Here is a 20559-nt window from a genome sequence, read left to right on the forward strand (position 1 = left end):
GCCCATGAATCACAGCCCCGCAGTGTATTGACATAGTTTAAACACTGCGGGGCTGGGATTCATGGCCTGGCGCAGTACATATGTTCGCCTCTCGCTTGGGTTCTTACACCTGCTTCAGACTATGTGGCGTCATCTGATCCCTTATCGCATGCCACGGCCATGAAGCCGCACAGTCCGAAGAAGGCGGAAGGAGAGGAGGGACAGGCGAACTGATGCACTGATCCTGCCCATCAATCACACCCTCGCAGTCCCAATAAATAAGACACCGAGGGGCGTTGTGTGGGTCAGGGCGGCCGCAGAGGCGCAGGCAGCCAAACAATGATGCCAGAAGACGGGCAGCGCTACCAAGGGGGTTGCAGCGTGTCATTACAAAGGAAAGTCACACCACCGGGACGGTTAAATGGTCACACAGAGGACACATTGCAGACGTGTTTTCAGTTCCACATGTGCGAGGAGAATACGTTTCTGAGCCACCTTGCACACATGCAGCATTACTGCTGTTCAAGGTAGCTGTAAAACATAGAAACACCTGGGGGAGGGGGGACAGGTTCCCTTCAATTTCAGTTCTTGTGTCTGCGTGGCGGTCGCAGGACACGTTGCCGGCTACACAGCAGGGGAACAGCTGGCGGTGCTGGACCCCACTGACACATTGGCTGGTGTTTTTCTCTGTGCAGCTAGCACATCTGGGCAAAAACTGGCGGTGTTAGAGCCCAGGGTCAGCAGGAGGAGCAGGGGGAGCGGAGTGTAGGCCGAAGCCTGCACTCGAGCAAGTTGAAAGGAAACCTTTAACCCCCCCCCCCCCCAGGCGTTTGTAGCTGAAAGAGCCATTGTGTACAGCACTAATGCTGGAAAAGGTAAACTTAGCTCTTTTAATTATGGTCCTTGTACATGCGGAACCTAACATTTATGAAATGTGTCCCCACACAGCGTTAAACCGTCCGGTAGGTGGAACTTTCCTTTGTCGTGTGACGCAGCACAGCCATCATTTTTACCCCCTTGTCGCCGTTCGCCCCCTCCTCAGCGTTGTTTGAATCTGTCCCGGAGCCTGCGCTGTTAGGTTAGCCCATGGCCATGCACACATGTTGCGCTGCCCGTCTTCTGACCTCATTTGGTGTCAGGCTGGCTGCGCCTGTGCGGGTGCGCTGGCCGAGATCCCGCCTCGCAGTGTCGTCTCATGTAATCCCACCGCGGGCCTGTGATCCGTGCCCGTGCGCAGTGCATATCCTCTCCTCTCACTCCCCTCCCTACGGCTTTTTCAGACTGTGCGGTGTCACGGCCGTGGCATGCTATTAGGGACCAGCTGACATCGCACAGTCTGAAGAAGCCATAGGGAGGGGAGTGAGAGGAGAGGATATGCACTGCGCACGGGCACGGATCACAGGCCCGCGGTGGGATTACATTAGACGACACTGCGAGGCGGGATCTCGGCCAGCGCACCCGCACAGGCGCAGCCAGCCTGACACCAAATGAGGTCAGAAGACGGGCAGCGCAACATGTGTGCATGGCCAAGGGCTAACCTAACAGCGCAGGCTCCGGGACAGATTCAAACAACGCTGAGGAGGGGGCGCACGGCGCCAAGGGGGTAAAAATGATGGCTGTGCTGCGTCACACGACAAAGGAAAGTTCCACCTACCGGACGGTGTAACGCTGTGTGGGGACACATTTCATAAGTGTTTGGTTCAGCATGTGCAAGGAGCATCACGAAAAGAGGCACTTTTTCCCTTTGCATCATTACTGCTGCACAAGGTGGCTCCTTCAGTAACAAACGCCTGGGGGGGGGGGGGGTCAGGTTCCCTTACATTTAACTTGTTGTGCCTGCGTGGCGTTCGCAGTACACGTTGCCGTATACACAGCAGGGGAACAGCTGACGTTACTGAACCCCAATAACAGAGGAGGGACTGTTGACTGTGCGTACAGCACTTCTGGACGGCAACTGGCGGTGTTGGAGCCCAGGGACAGGTGGAGGAGGAGGAGGTTGGAGGAGGTAGGAGGGATTGCCACACACACAGCAGGGGAACAGCTGACGTTACTGAACCCCAATAACAGAGGAGGGACTGTTGACTGTGCGTACAGCACTTCTGGACGGCAACTGGCGGTGTTGGAGCCCAGGGACAGGTGGAGGAGGAGGAGGTTGGAGGAGGTTGGAGGAGGTAGGAGGGATTGCCACACACACAGCAGGGGAACAGCTGACGTTACTGAACCCCAATAACAGAGGAGGGACTGTTGACTGTGCGTACAGCACTTCTGGACGGCAACTGGCGGTGTTGGAGCCCAGGGACAGGTGGAGGAGGAGGAGGTTGGAGGAGGTAGGAGGAGGTAGGAGGGATTGCCACACACACAGCAGGGGAACAGCTGACGTTACTGAACCCCAATAACAGAGGAGGGACTGTTGACTGTGCGTACAGCACTTCTGGACGGCAACTGGCGGTGTTGGAGCCCAGGGACAGGTGGAGGAGGAGGAGGTTGGAGGAGGTAGGAGGAGGTAGGAGGGATTGCCACACACACAGCAGGGGAACAGCTGACGTTACTGAACCCCAATAACAGAGGAGCGACTGTTGACTGTGCGTACAGCACTTCTGGACGGCAACTGGCGGTGTTGGAGCCCAGGGACAGGTGGAGGAGGAGGAGGTTGGAGGAGGTAGGAGGGATTGCCACACACACAGCAGGGGAACAGCTGACGTTACTGAACCCCAATAACAGAGGAGGGACTGTTGACTGTGCGTACAGCACTTCTGGACGGCAACTGGCGGTGTTGGAGCCCAGGGACAGGTGGAGGAGGAGGAGGTTGGAGGAGGTAGGAGGGATTGCCACACACACAGCAGGGGAACAGCTGACGTTACTGAACCCCAATAACAGAGGAGGGACTGTTGACTGTGCGTACAGCACTTCTGGACGGCAACTGGCGGTGTTGGAGCCCAGGGACAGGTGGAGGAGGAGGAGGTTGGAGGAGGTAGGAGGAGGTAGGAGGGATTGCCACACACACAGCAGGGGAACAGCTGACGTTACTGAACCCCAATAACAGAGGAGGGACTGTTGACTGTGCGTACAGCACTTCTGGACGGCAACTGGCGGTGTTGGAGCCCAGGGACAGGTGGAGGAGGAGGAGGTTGGAGGAGGTAGGAGGGATTGCCACACACACAGCAGGGGAACAGCTGACGTTACTGAACCCCAATAACAGAGGAGCGACTGTTGACTGTGCGTACAGCACTTCTGGACGGCAACTGGCGGTGTTGGAGCCCAGGGACAGGTGGAGGAGGAGGAGGTTGGAGGAGGTAGGAGGGATTGCCACACACACAGCAGGGGAACAGCTGACGTTACTGAACCCCAATAACAGAGGAGGGACTGTTGACTGTGCGTACAGCACTTCTGGACGGCAACTGGCGGTGTTGGAGCCCAGGGACAGGTGGAGGAGGAGGAGGTTGGAGGAGGTAGGAGGGATTGCCACACACACAGCAGGGGAACAGCTGACGTTACTGAACCCCAATAACAGAGGAGGGACTGTTGACTGTGCGTACAGCACTTCTGGACGGCAACTGGCGGTGTTGGAGCCCAGGGACAGGTGGAGTTGGAGGAGGTAGGAGGAGGTAGGAGGGATTGCCACACACACAGCAGGGGAACAGCTGACGTTACTGAACCCCAATAACAGAGGAGGGACTGTTGACTGTGCGTACAGCACTTCTGGACGGCAACTGGCGGTGTTGGAGCCCAGGGACCGGTGGAGGAGGAGGAGGTTGGAGGAGGTAGGAGGGATTGCCACACACACAGCAGGGGAACAGCTGACGTTACTGAACCCCAATAACAGAGGAGCGACTGTTGACTGTGCGTACAGCACTACCAGGCAACAACTAGCGGTGTTGGAGCCCAGGGACAGGTGGAAAAGCAGAGGAACACAATGTAGGCCGAAGCCTGAGAAAGTCGAAAGGGAACCTTTCACCCCCCCCCAAGGCGTTTGTAGCTGAAAGAGCCAGCTTGTGCAGCACAAAAGATGCAAAAGGAAAAGGTGGCTCTTTTCATCATGCTCCTTGCAAACACAGAACTAAACACTTATAAAATGTGTCCCCTGCAACCGTAAAACCGTCCCGGAGGTGGGACTTTCCTTCGTAATGTGACGCAGCCCAGCCGTCATTCCTACCCCCCCGGCGCCGCGCACCGGCTCCTCAGCGTTGTTTTATTCCGTCCAGGAGCCTGCGCTGTTATGTTATCCCGTGGCCAGGCACACTTAGCGCTGCCCGTCTTCTGGCATCATTTGGTGTCTGGATGGCTGCGCCTGTGCGGCCGCGCTGGCAGAGAGCCCGCCTCGCAGTGTCTTCTGATTTAATCCCACTGGGGGCCTGGGATCCATGGACATGCGCAGTGCATATCTGAACCTCCACCTCTCACTCATCTCCCTATGGCTTCTTCAGACTGTGCGGTGTCACGGCCGTGGCATGCTGTTAGGGACCAGCTGACACCGAACAGTCTGAAGAAGCCATAGGGAAATGAGTGAGAGGTGGAGGTTCAGATATGCACTGCGCATGTCCATGGATCCCAGGCCCCCAGTGGGATTAAATCAGAAGACACTGCGAGGCGGGCTCTCTGCCAGCGCGGCCGCACAGGCGCAGCCATCCAGACACCAAATGATGCCAGAAGACGGGCAGCGCTAAGTGTGCCTGGCCACGGGATAACATAACAGCGCAGGCTCCTGGACGGAATAAAACAACGCTGAGGAGCCGGTGCGCGGCGCCGGGGGGGTAGGAATGACGGCTGGGCTGCGTCACATTACGAAGGAAAGTCCCACCTCCGGGACGGTTTTACGGTTGCAGGGGACACATTTTATAAGTGTTAAGTTCTGCGTGTGCAAGGAGCTAAACAAAAATAGCTACCTTTTCCTTGGGCAGCATTACTGCTGCACAAGGTGGCTCTTTCAGTAACAAACGCCTTGGGGGGGGGGGGACAGATTCCCTTACATTTCAGTTGTTGTGTCAGCGTGGCGGTCGCATGACACATTGCCGGCTACACAGCTGGGGATCAGCTGACGTTACTGAAACCCAATAACACTGGGTCGTATGTTTTGACTGTGCAGACGGCACGTCTGAGCCTCAACTGGCGGTGTTGGAGCCCAGGAATTTAAGTTCAGGTGGTAGAAAGATGAACACAACAGGAGACCTGGATAACGTATACAGTGACCTAATTATTCAATCAGGAGGAGGAGTGGCAAATTCCGGCGAGATCCAGGCCTTGTTCATTTTCAGGAAAGTAAGCCGGTCAACGTTATCGGAGGATAGTCGCATGCGACGGTCAGTTAGTACACCACCTGCAGCACTAAAGACACGTTCCGATAATACACTGGCCGCAGGGCAAGACAGCACCTCCAATGCATACTGGCTTAGCTCTGGCCATGTATCCAGCTTTGAGACCCAAAACTTGAAAGGGGAAGAGCCGTCTGGGAGTACAGCAAGAGGGCAAGACATGTAGTCTGTCACCATCTGACGGAACCGTTGCCTCCTGCTGACTGGAGCCGTCTGTGATGGTGTAGACTTTTGTGGCGGGCACAGAAAACTGTGCCACAGTTCGGCCATACTGGTCTTGCCTTGGGCAGAGGCACTGCTTCTGCTCCCTCTTTGTGCAGAGCCTCCACCACGGCCTGGACGCACTGAGCTGCTTTGGAATGCACTAGCAGCACTTCTCTCAGTTGGAATGGAGAAGATGATGGAATTGACCAGTGTGTCTTGGTACTCCCGCATTTTTCGCTCCCGGTTCAACGGTGTGATGAGGCTTTCTACGTTGTCCCGGTAGCGAGGATCGAGGAGGGTGAACACCCAATAATCAGACATGTTGAGAATGTGGGCGATGCGGCGGTCGTTTCTCAGGCACTGCAGCATGTAATCCACCATGTGCTGCAGACTGCCAACTGCCCAAGAAACGCTGTCCCCTGCTGGAGGCGTGATCTCTGCCCGCTCGTCATCACCCCACCCTCGCTGTACACACTGAGTACTGGACAATTGTGTAACTCCCTCCTCTGGACGGATGTCTTCCTCCTCCATTGACTCCTCCTCATCCTCCTCACAAACGGTCCCCTGCCTACGCGTTTGTGAGGAACCACGTGGCGCTGACTGTCCAGAAGATGATGGAAATGGTGAATCCTCATCCTCCACCTCTTCCACAACATCATCCCTTAGCGCTTGCAGTGATTTTTCAAGCAGGCAGATAAGGGGGACAGTCATGCTGACTAGTGCATCATCTGCACTCGCCATCCGCGTGGAATAATCAAAGGGACGCAAAACCTGGCAGACGTCATTCATAGTGGCCCACTCTGTGGTTGTGAAGTCTGTACGGCGCTGACTGCGACTTTTTTGCGCCTGAAGCAGCTGGTACTCCATTACAGCTTGCTGCTGCTCACACAACCGCTCCAACATATGTAACGTGGAATTCCACCTGGTAGGTAGGTCACATATGATGCGATGTTCCGGCAGGCGGTGTCGGCGCTGCAGAGCCGCAATGCGCGCTTTTGCCGTGCTGGAACGCCGCAAGTGAGCACACTCTAGGCGGACCTTGTGCAGCAGTGCATCAAGATCCGGATAGTCCCTCAAAAAGCTCTGCACGACCAAATTGAGCACATGTGCCAGACATGGGATGTGAGTGAGGTTGCCGAGGCCCAGAGCTGCCACCAGATTTCGGCCATTATCACACACTACCATGCCTGGCTGGAGATTCGCTGGCACAAACCACACATCGCTCTCCTGCTTGATGGCATTCCAGAGCTCCTGCGCTGTGTGGCTACGATTCCCCAAGAAAATTAATTTCAAGACGGCCTGTTGACGTTTGGCCACGGCTGTGCTCATGTCGGTCGTAACAGGTACACGTTCATCACGGGTCCATGTGGAGGTGGACTGTGACGGCTCCTGCAGCGATGATTCTGAGGAACTGGTGTAAGAGGAGGAGTCAATGCGTACAGAATGGATTCCTGCAATCCTTGGAGTGGGCAGGACACGTCCTGCGCCACTCGCACGGTCTGTACCCGGCTCAACGACATTAACCCAATGGGCAGTGAGGGAAAGGTATCGCCCCTGTCCATGTTGACTGGTCCACGCATCGGTGGTGAGGTGGACCTTGCTACTGACGGCGTTCAGTAGCGCGTGTTTTATGTGTCCCTCCACATGCTTCTGCAGGGCAGGGACGGCTTGCCTGCTGAAGTAAAAGCGGCTGGGCACATTGTACTGTGGGACTGCCAATGACATCAAGTCACGGAAGCTGTCAGTCTCCACCAGCCTGAATGACAGCATTTCCAGTGACAGAAGTTTGGCAATGCCTGCAGTCAGAGCCTGTGCTCGTGGGTGGTTTGACGAGAAAGGCCGCCTTTTCTCCCATGCCTGTACTACCGATGGCTGTAGACTGGGCTGGGAGTGTGTGGATGACTGGGAAAGTGGCGCTGCGGGTGGAATTACAGCGGGTCTCTGGACAACAGGGGCAGAGGTTCTTCCACGGCGATCCTGGGAGGACGCCGAACCAGCTGCGTGTGAGGTAGAGGAAGAGGCAACACGAGCTGAAGAGGTGGTAGCTGCCGCTGTTGGTTGGCCTACCTCTTCAGTGTGTTTTTCTAACTCCGCCGGGTGCCTGTTGCGCACATGTTTCCACATGTTGGAGGTATTGAGGTTGCTGACATTTTTCCCTCTTTTGACTTTTTGATGACACACGTTGCATCTGACATAGCAAATGTCATCTGCAACTGTGTCAAAAAAGGACCAGGCACTGCAAGTCTTGGGAGCGCCCTTTTTGGCTTTTGGAAGAGACATGCTCCTAACGGGTGCCAAAGCGGAGGCTGCAGGATCCGCAGTCTTCCCCCTCCCTCTCCCTCTTTGGGCCGTACGGGGAATCTCTTCCTCAGAGCTGCTCCCACCACCTTCCTGTCCCTCACGCCAAGATGGGTCGAGGACCTCATCATCTACACTACCCTCTGCCCCCAACTGCTCCTCCTGGGTAGTCTCAGCAGCAGAGCACGCACCAGTAAGTGGCACCTGAGTGTCATCATCAGCTGATGCGGCCTGCGATGTGGTGACCGGAGCCACTGGCCCACCCGCCTCTTCAGAGGAAGACAGAAAAAGCTGTTGGGCATCACTGCACCCTGCCTCTTCTTCCATTTCTCCAATGCTGCTTGGCTGGCCCCCTGTTTCCAAGCCAAGAGATTCAGAGAACAGAAGTAGAGACGGCTCCTGTCCTGGGCTCTCTGTCTGCCTGGGCAATTTGGCAGGTGGTGAAGAGACAGATGGCTGCTCTCCAGTGCTCTGTGTCTGAGAGGATGTGGCACTAATGGAAGTTGATGCATTAGCTGCCATCCATCCGACAACAGCTTCAATTTGTTCTTCACGCAGCAGCGGTGTACGGCGCTCGGACACAAAGCTTCGCATGAACGACTGTTGCCTGGTGAAAGTGGGTGCTGATGAGTCACCGGTGCCCGCAGCAGGCACAGAATCCCCACGTCCCCTCCCTGCTCCGCGACGGCTCCCACGCCCCCGTGCCTTACTCACTGCCTTCTTCATCTTGGTTGACTGATAAAGATAAGCAGAAAAGTACTAACGGATTTGTGTGCTTATTCCTGAGCAACTCCTCCTAACAGGTATAAGAAGCACTAATTATCTAAAGTGTGGACTAGACTTTAATATGAGCTAATGGGGCCTACAGAAATGTAAAGTGGTGTAACTGGTGTGTTTGGTGAACTTTATTATTTATTTATTTTTTGGGGGCTGAACTGACAACAGATAGAGCTGCAGTCACACGGAGACCGTGCAGACAGACGTAAACGGCGCTACAAGGCCCAAAAACCCTCCTCTACTTTATCCTATGTAGTGTTTTTCCACAAATTAGCTGGAGACGGGTGGAAAGACACTAATAGGATTTTTTTGAATAAATTAGCAGCAGACTACACTATTTGGAAAAAAAAGAAAATTGATTTGGCGGTATGACGCAGTGAAAAACCCTGAGCTGGAGACAACCAGGCTATAGCTGCTCACAGATTACAGGGCGAGCTGCAGTCACACGGAGACCGTGCAGACAGCCGTAAACGGCGCTGCAAGGCCCAAAAACCCTCCTCTACTTTATCCTATGTAGTGTTTTTCCACAAATTAGCTGGAGACGGGTGGAAAGACACTAATAGGATTTTTTTAAATTAATTAGCAGCAGACTACACTACTTTGAAAAAAAAGAAAATTGATTTGGCAGTATGACGCAGTGAAAAACCCTGAGCTGGAGACAACCAGGCTATAGCTGCTCACAGATTACAGGGCGAGCTGCAGTCACACGGAGACCGTGCAGACAGCCGTAAACGGCGCTGCAAGGCCCAAAAACCCTCCTCTACTTTATCCTATGTAGTGTTTTTCCACAAATTAGCTGGAGACGGGTGGAAAGACACTAATAGGATTTTTTAAAATTAATTAGCAGCAGACTACACTACTTTGAAAAAAAAGAAAATTGATTTGGCGGTATGACGCAGTGAAAAACCCTGAGCTGGAGACAACCAGGCTACAGCTGCTCACAGATTACAGGGCGAGCTGCAGTCACACGGAGACCGTGCAGACAGCCGTAAACGGCGCTGCAAGGCCCAAAAACCCTCCTCTACTTTATCCTATGTAGTGTTTTTCCACAAATTAGCTGGAGACGGGTGGAAAGACACTAATAGGATTTTTTAAAATTAATTAGCAGCAGACTACACTACTTTGAAAAAAAAGAAAATTGATTTGGCGGTATGACGCAGTGAAAAACCCTGAGCTGGAGACAACCAGGCTACAGCTGCTCACAGATTACAGGGCGAGCTGCAGTCACACGGAGACCGTGCAGACAGCCGTAAACGGCGCTGCAAGGCCCAAAAACCCTCCTCTACTTTATCCTATGTAGTGTTTTTCCACAAATTAGCTGGAGACGGGTGGAAAGACACTAATAGGATTTTTTTGAATAAATTAGCAGCAGACTACACTACTTGGGAAAAAAAAAAAAAAAAGGAACAGTATGAGGCAATGAACCACCCTCCCTGAACTGAATACAACCAACTATGGATGGCCTATGTGGCTGCACTCAGACTGGAGACTGGGCTGCACTCACACACACACACACACAGACCCTGCAGATCGCTGTGAAAACAGCGCTACAAGGCAAAAGCAAGGTGAATAGTAGGTGAACACAGCGGTTGCTAAATTAGCCTTTGGAAAGCACAAAGAAGCAAATCGCTATCTCTAAACTGTCCCTCAGTCAGCAAACAGCGTCCTGTCACTAACTGAATTCACAGCAGAGTGATCGCAAAATGGCGCCAGCGACTTTTAAACTGCATCATGACATCATTACACCAGCCAATCACAGCCTTGCCAGTAGTTTCATGCCCTCCATGCTAAACAGGATGTGCCCACACTTGGAATCAATCTCATTGGCTGAATTTCTGCTTTTTGAATCTTAGAACTTCCGATTCCGGTATCCGATACGCGGCAAGTATCGGAATCCCGGTATCGGAATTCCGATACCGCAAGTATCGGCCGATACCCGATACTTGCGGTATCGGAATGCTCAACACTACTCATAACATCAGAGTGGCAATTTCAGATCACAAGAGCTTTCCAGACACAGAAACGAAACTACAGCTGTGAACTGGAACAAAATGCAAAAACAAACGAGGACTAAAGTCCAACTTAGCTGGGAGTTGTCTAGCAGCAGGAACATGCACAGAAAGGCTTCTGATTACAATGTTGACCGGCATGGAAGTGACAGAGGAGCAAGGTTAAATAGCGACTCCCACATCCTGATGGAAACAGGTGAACAGAGGGGATGATGCACACCAGTTCAATTCCACCAGTGGCCACCGGGGGAGCCCAAAATCCAATTTCACAACAGGCAGGCATCTGTGGCCCAAGGTGCACGCTAGAAGAGAGGAGGCAGCACAGAGCTCTGTGACTTTTGCAGCTGCTGGAGAGCCCGCGGTGCACGCTAGAAGAAAGGAAGCGGCATGGAGCTCTGGGACTTTCGCAGCTGCTGGAGAGCCGCCCACAATGCGTCGCCATGGATACGCAGAGTGACTTCCAACCGTCCAGTGCCCAGAGAATGAGCCGTGCGTTGCCAAACAGGAAGTGTGCAGCACCTGCCACCTGGAGCAAAGGATTGCAGGGGGGATGCAGAACCTGGCTGGGAGGACAAGGTATGGGCTCTTATATACTATGTGGGCTGCTATATACTACGTGGGCTGCTATTTACTACTTTACTACGTGGGCTGCTATATACTACGTGGCTGCTATATACTACATGGGCAGTGCTGTATACTACTATGTGGGCTGTGTTATATACTACATGGGCTGCTATATACTACGTGGGCTGCTATTTACTACGTGGGCTGCTATATACTACGTGGGCTGCTATATACTACGTGGGCTGCTATATACTACATGGGCAGTGCTGTATACTACTATGTGGGCTGTGTTATATATTACATGGGCTGCTATTTACTATGTGGGCTGCTATTTACTATGTGAGCTGCTATATACTACGTGGGCTGCTATATACTACGTGGGCAGTGCTGTATACTACTATGTGGGCTGTGTTAGTTACTACGTGGGCTGCTATATACTATGCGGGCAGTGCTGTATACTACTATGTAGGCAGTGCTGTATACTACTGTGTGGGCAGTGCTATATACTACTATGTGGGCTGTGCTGTATACTACTGTGTGGGCTGTGCTATATACTACTGTGTGGGTTGTGCTGTATACTACTGTGTGGGCAGTGCTGTATACTACTGTGTGGGCTGTGCTGTATACTACTGTGTGGGCTGTGCTGTATACTACTGTGTGGGTTGTGCTGTATACTACTGTGTCGCTGTGCTGTATACTACTGTGTGGGCTGTGCTATATACTACTATGTGAGGACTGAAGCAAGGCCAGGGGGCTGGATGGGTGCAATGTCCTGATTGCTGCCCCCATAATGTGCTCAGATTTCTTCTGCCCCCCTAATGTTCTGATTTCTGCCCCCATCCCCCCCATTTGTTTCTCAGATTTCTCCACCACATGCAACTGCACTCGGGAAGGGAGGGGATGGGGGCAGGAATCAGGACATTATGGGGGGGCAGAAGAAATCTGAGGACATTATGGGGGCAGAAATCTGAGGACATTATAGAGGGCAAAAATCTGAGGGGTGGGGGCGCCAAACTTATCCTTTGCCCCGGGTGCAGGAAGAGCTAGATACACCTCTGATATTAGGTAAAGATTTTCAAAAGTGATTCACTGTCCAGTATGTATGGAGGCCTCCTTTTTTTTTTTTTTTCTTCAACAGCACGTCATGTAAGACAAAATGTGGGCTGTTGGATTTCAACATCAAATCCTTTTGGGGAGATAAACCTTTGCCAAAAGAGTTTGGCAGCATCTTACTCCCTTTCCCCATGCAAAACACATGCATGTACAGCCAAGTCACGTGTACATGTTTACGGGGGTTGGAAAGAATAGCTGGCATCCAAATAAGCATCTGGCCAATCAGAATCCAATGTGCATGATCAGTCGTAGTCTACAATATTAATACTAATGGGTGTTATAGACACATAGCATTGATCTATATTTTAAAAAGAATCTGCCATGACAATAAGTCTCCAAAAGTGCTTATATAATCATGTAGTTTCTTGAAAAATGAGCCAATCTATATCTTTATTTATAGAATCCACATTTTAATCCATATGCAAATGAGGCTGAAGTGCAATAGGCTTGGTTGGAGCACTTTGCAAGTTTATGCCTCCATGGCTCTATTCACACCCTAGCACCGCCTTGTGCTTGACTTACAGTGGCTTGACTACATAGCCAGTGAGCTGTCAGTCAAGCAGAAGGTGGTGCCAGGTGGTGAATAGACTCAGAGATGCAGAAACTTGGGAAGTGAAAATGAGGAAAGCATTATAGCCTCATTTGTATGTGGATTATATAAATAAAGGTACAGATTGGCTCATCTTTCAAGGAGCTACATAATTGTATAGGAAGGTTTGGGAGGGTTGATTGTCATGACTGATTCCCTTTCAGAAGTATGAATTATGTTTCTTTAATTGACTTATTTGTAGCTAGCCCAAGAAAGATCATATCAGATTTAGACTTTACTCTTAGAAGTATTTGAAAATTAGCAAAAGCTGCAAAAATAACTTTTACTCCGTGCTATCGGATGTCTATTCATCATTCCAAGGGTTTAGTCATTTTTTGTCTGTACATGAGGTTAAAATGTCATTCACATTCTTATGTCTACGCTTTGCCTAATACAGTTTACATTTTCTCTTTTTGTGTGGCTAGAATAGGCAAATAGTATCACAATACTCCGATCTATAGTGTTTCACGTAGTCATCATCTGTCACCTGCTGTTGGTCTTGTCTCCATCCCCTCTTCTCCTCACAGTCCTCCGTCTAGTCCCCATTGCATCTTAAATCCCCAGCACAAATGCTGAAATCTCAGGCCTCCATGCTAGAAAGGGACTCCCAGGTCAGAGACCTCGAGCGATTCTACACATGCACATGTAAGATCATATGATCATGACGTTATGCGCACATGCGCAGAATTTTCCCAGGCCTCATCAGAGACGGAAATACTGGACCAGCATGAAGAGGACCGAGGTTTCAAAGTATAGAGGCCAAAGAGGTGACCAGTAAGTTAAGTATTAGAATGACTTTTTAATAGATATTACATTTATCGTATTCTGGAGTCTTTGGACATAATAATAGATATTCAATTTGCGAAGAATAACTTCAGTGCGAATTGAATTTCGAAGGAAAATAAAAGCGATCTGGTAAAATCTAAATTTGCCAGATCTGCTCATCTATAATGAGTACCGTAGTTCTTTGTTGACTCATCGCAAAAATATATGAGGCTTGAAGTTAATTTGATGATTCAAAGCAGCTGCTAAAGTGTCGAAATGTTTTTTGGTCAAAATGGATTTAATCCTATCAATCCATTTGATACCTCATCTATATATATAATTGTCTAAGGGGTACTTCCGTCTTTCTGTCCTCAACTTCCATCACGGAACTCCCACGTCGCTGATTGGTCTCGGCACCTGCCTGTCATGGCTGCCGCGACCAATCAGCGACGGGCACAGTCCGATTAGTCCCTCCCTTACTCCCCTGCAGTCAGTGCCTGGCGCCCGCTCCATAATCCCCTCCAGTCACCGCTCACACAGGGTTAATGGCAGCGGTAATGGGCCACGGTGTAACGCACTCCGTTACCGCTGTTATTAACCCTGTGTGTCCCCAACTACCATATATACTCGAGTATAAGCCGAGATTTTCAGCCCAAATTTTTGCGGGTGAGGGGGAGAGAGGACTGTCGCATACTCACCTGCTCCCGGCGCTCCTAACGCTGTCCCAGCCTGTCCCATGGTCTCTGCAGCTCTTCCTCTATTCAGCAGTCACGTTGTACCGCTCATTAAAGTAATGAATATGGATTCCACTCCCATAGGGGTGGAGCCGCATATCCATTACTGTAATGAGCGGTACCAGTGACCGCTCATTACAGGAAGAAGCTGCGGTACCATGGGACAGGCAGGGACAGTGTCAGGAGCACCAGGAGCAAGTGAGTATTTCATAGTCACCTGTCCGCGTTCCATCCGCCGGGCGCCACTCCATCTTCCCGTCCTCTTGCAGTGACTGTGCAGGTCAGAGGGCGCGATGATGTATTAGTGTGAGCGCCGCCCTCTGCCTGAACAGTCAGTGCGGAGAGACGGGACGCTGAGGAGCAGCGACGAGAGGTGAGTATGTGATTTTCTTTTTATTGCAGCAGCAGCAGCATTACATGTGGCACAATGCTGTATGGAGTGTCTATGGGGCCATAAAGAACTGCATGGAGCATTATATGGGGCATCTATGGGGCCATAACTGCATGGAGCATTATATGGGGCATATATGGGGCCATAACTGCATGGAGCATTATATGGGGCATCTATGGGGCCATAACTGCATGGAGCATTATATGGGGCATCTATGGGGCCATAACTGCATGGAGCATTATACTACATGACTGGGCAATATACTACGTGGACATGCATATACTAGAATACCCGATGCGTTAGAATCGGGCCACCATCTAGTAAGTCAATAACTAATGGACAGGGTTGGATATTGACTTATGGGGTAGCTTAGCTAACTCCAAAAGGTGGCACTTGTGGGAAACCACTCTTTTCTTCTGGGAAGGAGACAGTTTAATTTCATTTTTTCCCATAAAGCATTATCAATAAGGCTCTATGATCAACTTGATTTCTTAAAGGGGTTTTCCACTGCTATATTACCTCCTTTCAAGAGTCCTAACTTCACATAATATTTAGGTGTGGTTCATGTGATCCTTTGTTGACATGAGGATCACAATGAAGATTGTGATGTGAACTTGCCTGCTACAGACTGACAGTGTCTGCAGTACACATGCTCAGGCACATTGTGTCTGCAGTGCACATACTCCCACATAGTGTATCTGCAGTGCACATGCTCCAACACACTGTCTGCAGTGCACATGATCAAACACACTGTGTCTGCAATGCACAAGTTCCAACACAGTGTCTGCAGTGCACATGATCAAACACACTATGTATGCAGTGCACATTGTCATGGTTCCCAATGGCAAGGGAACGTAAAAAACACATAAGTAACGAACGAGCTCTCGGGTGATGGAAACTCGAGTTGACCGTGAGCTAAATCTACCACACAACTAACAGTAGCCAGGGAGCATACCTACGGCTTCCTATATGCCACGCGCCAGCCGGAGGACTAACTACGCCTGGTAGAGGAAGAAACAGACCTGGCTTACCTCTAGGGAAATACCCCAAAAGATGATAGCAGCCCCCCACATGTAATAACGGTGAATTAAGAGGAAAAGACATACACAGTATGAAAGTAGATTTAGCAAAGAGAGGTCCACTTACTAGATAGCAGAAGGATACAAAAGAGAACTTCACGGTCAACTGAAAACCCTTTCAAAAACCATCCTGAAATTACTTTAAGACTCCTGTGTCAACTCATGACACAGGAGTGGCAATTTCAGCCCGCAAGAGCTTCCAGCTACAGAGAATTACAAAAACTGCAAACTGGACAAAAGGTACAAAACAAAAGGACAAAGTCCACTTAGCTGATCAGCAGACTAGTAGCAGGAACATGCAACCGAAGGCTCTGGTTACAATGATGACCGGCAAGGAAATGACTGGAGAGCAAGGCTAAATAGGAAACTCCCAAACACTGATGGAAGCAGGTGAACAGAAGAAGCAAAGTGCAAACAAGCCACCAGTACCACCAGCAACCACCAGGGGAGCCCAAAAAGCGGATACACAACAGTACCCTCCCCTTAAGGAGGGGGCACCGAACCCTCACAAGAACCGCCAGGGCGATCTGGATGAGCCCTATGAAAGGCACGAACCAAATCCGAGGCATGAACATCAGAGGCAGTTACCCAAGAATTATCTTCCTGACCATAGCCTTTCCATTTAACCAGATATTGAAGTCTCTGTCTGGAAATACGGGAGTCCAAGATCTTCTCCACGACGTACTCCAATTCACCCTCCACCAGCACAGGAGCAGGAGGTTCAGTAGAAGGAACCACCGGTACCTCATATCTCCACAACAACGACCGATGGAACACATTATGGATAGCGAAAGATGCCGGGAGGTCCAAACGAAAGGAAACAGGGTTAAGAATCTCCAAAATCCTATAAGGACCGATGAACCGAGGCTTAAATTTGGGAGAAGAAACTCTCATAGGGACAAAACGGGAAGACAACCACACCAAGTCCCCAACGCGAAGGTGGGGACCAACACGACGACGACGGTTAGCAAACTGCTGAGTCCTCTCCTGGGACAATTCCAAATTATCCACCACTTGTCCCCAAATCCGATGCAACCGATCCACCACCGCATCCACTCCAGGACAATCCGAAGATTCAACCTGACCAGATGAAAAACGCGGATGAAACCCTGAATTGCAAAAGAAAGGAGAAACCAAAGTGGCAGAACTAGCCCGATTATTAAGAGCAAACTCCGCCAACGGCAGAAAGGCAACCCAATCATCCTGATCCGCAGACACAAAACACCTCAAATAAGTCTCCAAAGTTTGATTAGTTCGCTCCGTCTGGCCATTGGTCTGAGGATGGAATGCAGACGAAAAGGACAAATCAATGCCCAACCTGGCACAGACTGCCCGCCAAAATCTAGACACGAACTGGGTACCCCTGTCAGAAACGATGTTTTCTGGAATAACATGCAAGCGAACCACATTTTGAAAAAACAGAGGGACCAACTCAGATGAGGAAGGCAACTTAGGCAATGGCACCAAATGAACCATTTTAGAAAAACGGTCACACACCACCCAGATGACAGACATCTTCTGAGAAACAGGGAGATCCGAGATAAAGTCCATAGAGATGTGCGTCCAAGGCCTCTTCGGAATAGGCAAGGGCAACAACAACCCACTAGCCCTAGAACAACAAGGCTTGGCCCGAGCACACACATCGCAAGACTGCACAAAAACACGCACATCTCGAGACAGGGAAGGCCACCAGAAGGATCTAGCCACCAAATCTCTGGTGCCAAAAATTCCTGGATGACCTGCCAGAGTAGAAGAATGAACTTCCGAGATGACTCTAGTGGTCCACTCGTCAGGAACAAACAGTCTACCAGACGGACAACGATCAGGTCTATCCGCCTGAAATTCTTGCAAAGCACGTCGCAAATCTGGAGAGACAGCAGACAAAACCACTCCATCCTTAAGGACACCAGCAGGTTCAGAATTCCCAGGAGAGTCAGGCTCAAAACTCCTAGAAAGAGCATCTGCTTTCACATTCCTAGAACCCGGTAAGTACGAGACCACAAAATTATACCAGGAAAAGAACAACGACCAACGTGCCTGTCTAGGATTCAGGCGCCTGGCAGACTCCAAATAAATTAAATTCTTGTGATCAGTCAAAACTACCACCTGATGTCTGGCACCCTCAAGCCAATGACGCCACTCCTCAAATGCCCACTTCATGGCCAAAAGCTCCCGATTACCAACATCATAGTTTCGCTCGGCGGCCGAAAATTTTCGCGAAAAGAACGCACAAGGTCTCATCACTGAGCAGTCGGAACTTTTCTGCGACAAAACCGCCCCCGCTCCGATCTCGGAAGCATCGACCTCAACCTGAAAGGGAAGAGAAACATCAGGCTGGCGCAACACAGGGGCAGACAAAAAGCGGCGCTTAAGCTCCCGAAAGGCCTCCACGGCAGCAGGGGACCAATTGGCAACATCAGCACCCTTTTTAGTCAAATCCGTCAGAGGTTTAGCAACGCCAGAAAAACCAGCTATAAATCGACGATAAAAATTAGCAAAGCCCAAGAATTTCTGGAGACTCTTCAGAGAAGTAGGCTGCGTCCAGTCGTAAATAGCCCGAACCTTGACAGGGTCCATCTCAATAGAAGAAGGGGAAAAAATATACCCCAAAAATGAAATTTTTTGAACCCCAAAAACACACTTTGAACCCTTTACACACAAAGAATTCTCCCGCAAAACCTGAAAAACCCTCCTGACCTGCTGAACATGAGACTCCCAGTCATCAGAAAAAATCAAAATATCATCCAAGTACACAATCATAAATTTATCCAAATATTCCCGGAAAATATCATGCATTAAGGACTGAAAGACAGAAGGTGCATTAGAAAGGCCGAAAGGCATTACCAAATACTCAAAATGGCCCTCAGGCGTATTAAATGCGGTCTTCCACTCATCCCCCTGCTTAATTCGCACCAAGTTATACGCCCCACGAAGATCAATCTTAGAGAATTACTTAGCCCCCCTTATGCGAGCAAACAAATCAGTCAGCAAAGGCAACGGATACTGATATTTGACTGTAATTTTATTCAGGAGACGATAATCAATACAAGGCCTCAGAGAGCCATCCTTTTTAGAGACAAAGAAAAAACCGGCTCCTAAAGGTGATGAAGAAGGACGAATATGTCCCTTTTCCAGGGACTCCTTAATGTACTCGCGCATGGCAGCATGTTCAGGTACAGATAGGTTAAACAAACGACCCTTAGGAAATTTACTGCCAGGAATCAGATCTATGGCGCAATCACAATCCCTGTGAGGAGGGAGTGAACCAATCTTAGGCTCTTCAAAAATATCACGATAATCAGACAAAAATGCCGGAATCTCAGATGGAATAGATGACGAAATGGACACCATAGGAGTGTCCCCATGAGCCCCCCGACATCCCCAGCTTAACACAGACATAGCCTTCCAGTCAAGGACTGGGTTATGAGACTGTAACCATGGTAATCCAAGCACCAAAACATCATGTAAATTGTACAACACAAGGAAGCGAATCACCTCCTGATGGTCTGGAGTCATACGCATAGTCACTTGCGTCCAGAACTGTGGTTTATTACAAGCCAAAGGTGTAGAATCAATACCCTTCAGAGGTATAGGGACTTCCAGAGGCTCTAAATCAAACCCACAGCGCCTGGCAAAGGACCAGTCCATAAGACTCAGAGCGGCGCCCGAGTCCACATAGGCATCCACGGTAATAACTGATAATGAACAAATCAAGGTTACAGACAAAATAAATTTGGACTGTAAAGTGCCAATTGAAATGGACTTGTCAACCTTCCTAGTACGCTTAGAGCATGCCGATATAACATGAGCAGAATCACCACAATAGAAGCATAACCCATTTTTACGCCTATAATTCTGCCGCTCGCTTCTGGACATAACTCTGTCACATTGCATTTTCTCTGGCGTCTCTTCAGAAGATACCGCCAAATGGTGCACGGGTTTGCGCTCCCGCAAACGCCGATCAATCTGAATTGCCATTGTCATGGACTCATTCAGACCTGTAGGCGCAGGGAACCCGACCATAACATCTTTAACGGCATCAGAAAGGCCCTCTCTGAAATTTGCCGCTAAGGCGCACTCATTCCACTGAGTAAGCACAGACCACCTACGAAATTTTTGGCAGTATATCTCCGCTTCATCTTGCCCTTGAGATAGGGCTATCAAAGCTTTTTCAGCTTGAATCTCCAAATTAGGTTCCTCATAAAGCAACCCTAAAGCCAGGAAAAACGCATCCACATTGAGCAACGCAGGATCCCCTGGTGCCAATGAAAATGCCCAATTTTGAGGGTCACCTCGCAGCAAAGAGATTACAATCTTAACCTGCTGGACAGGATCTCCTGAGGAGTGAGGTCTGAGAGAAAGGAATAATTTACAATTATATTTGAAATTCAAAAACCGAGATCTATCTCCGGAAAACACCTCTGGTGTAGGGATTTTAGGTTCAGAAATAGGAGCATGTATAACAAAATCTTGTAAATTTTGAACCTTCGTAGCAAGATTATTTAAACCTGCAGCCAAACTCTGGACATCCATGTTAAACAGCTAAGGTCAGAGCCATTCAAGGGTTAAGAGGAGGTAAGAAGCAGCTAGACAGCAATTAAGGGCTAGGCAGCAAAACTCTGAGGGAAAAAAAAAAAAAAAATTTCCCTTCAACACTTCTTTTTCTCCTGCTTCAGCCCAAACAATTAACACTTTGTGGGCCGGTCATACTGTCATGGTTCCCAATGGCAAGGGAACGTAAAAAACAC

The sequence above is a fragment of the Ranitomeya variabilis genome, chromosome 4, assembly GCF_051348905.1.
Source record: "Ranitomeya variabilis isolate aRanVar5 chromosome 4, aRanVar5.hap1, whole genome shotgun sequence".
NCBI classification, from domain to species: Eukaryota; Metazoa; Chordata; class Amphibia; order Anura; family Dendrobatidae; genus Ranitomeya; species Ranitomeya variabilis.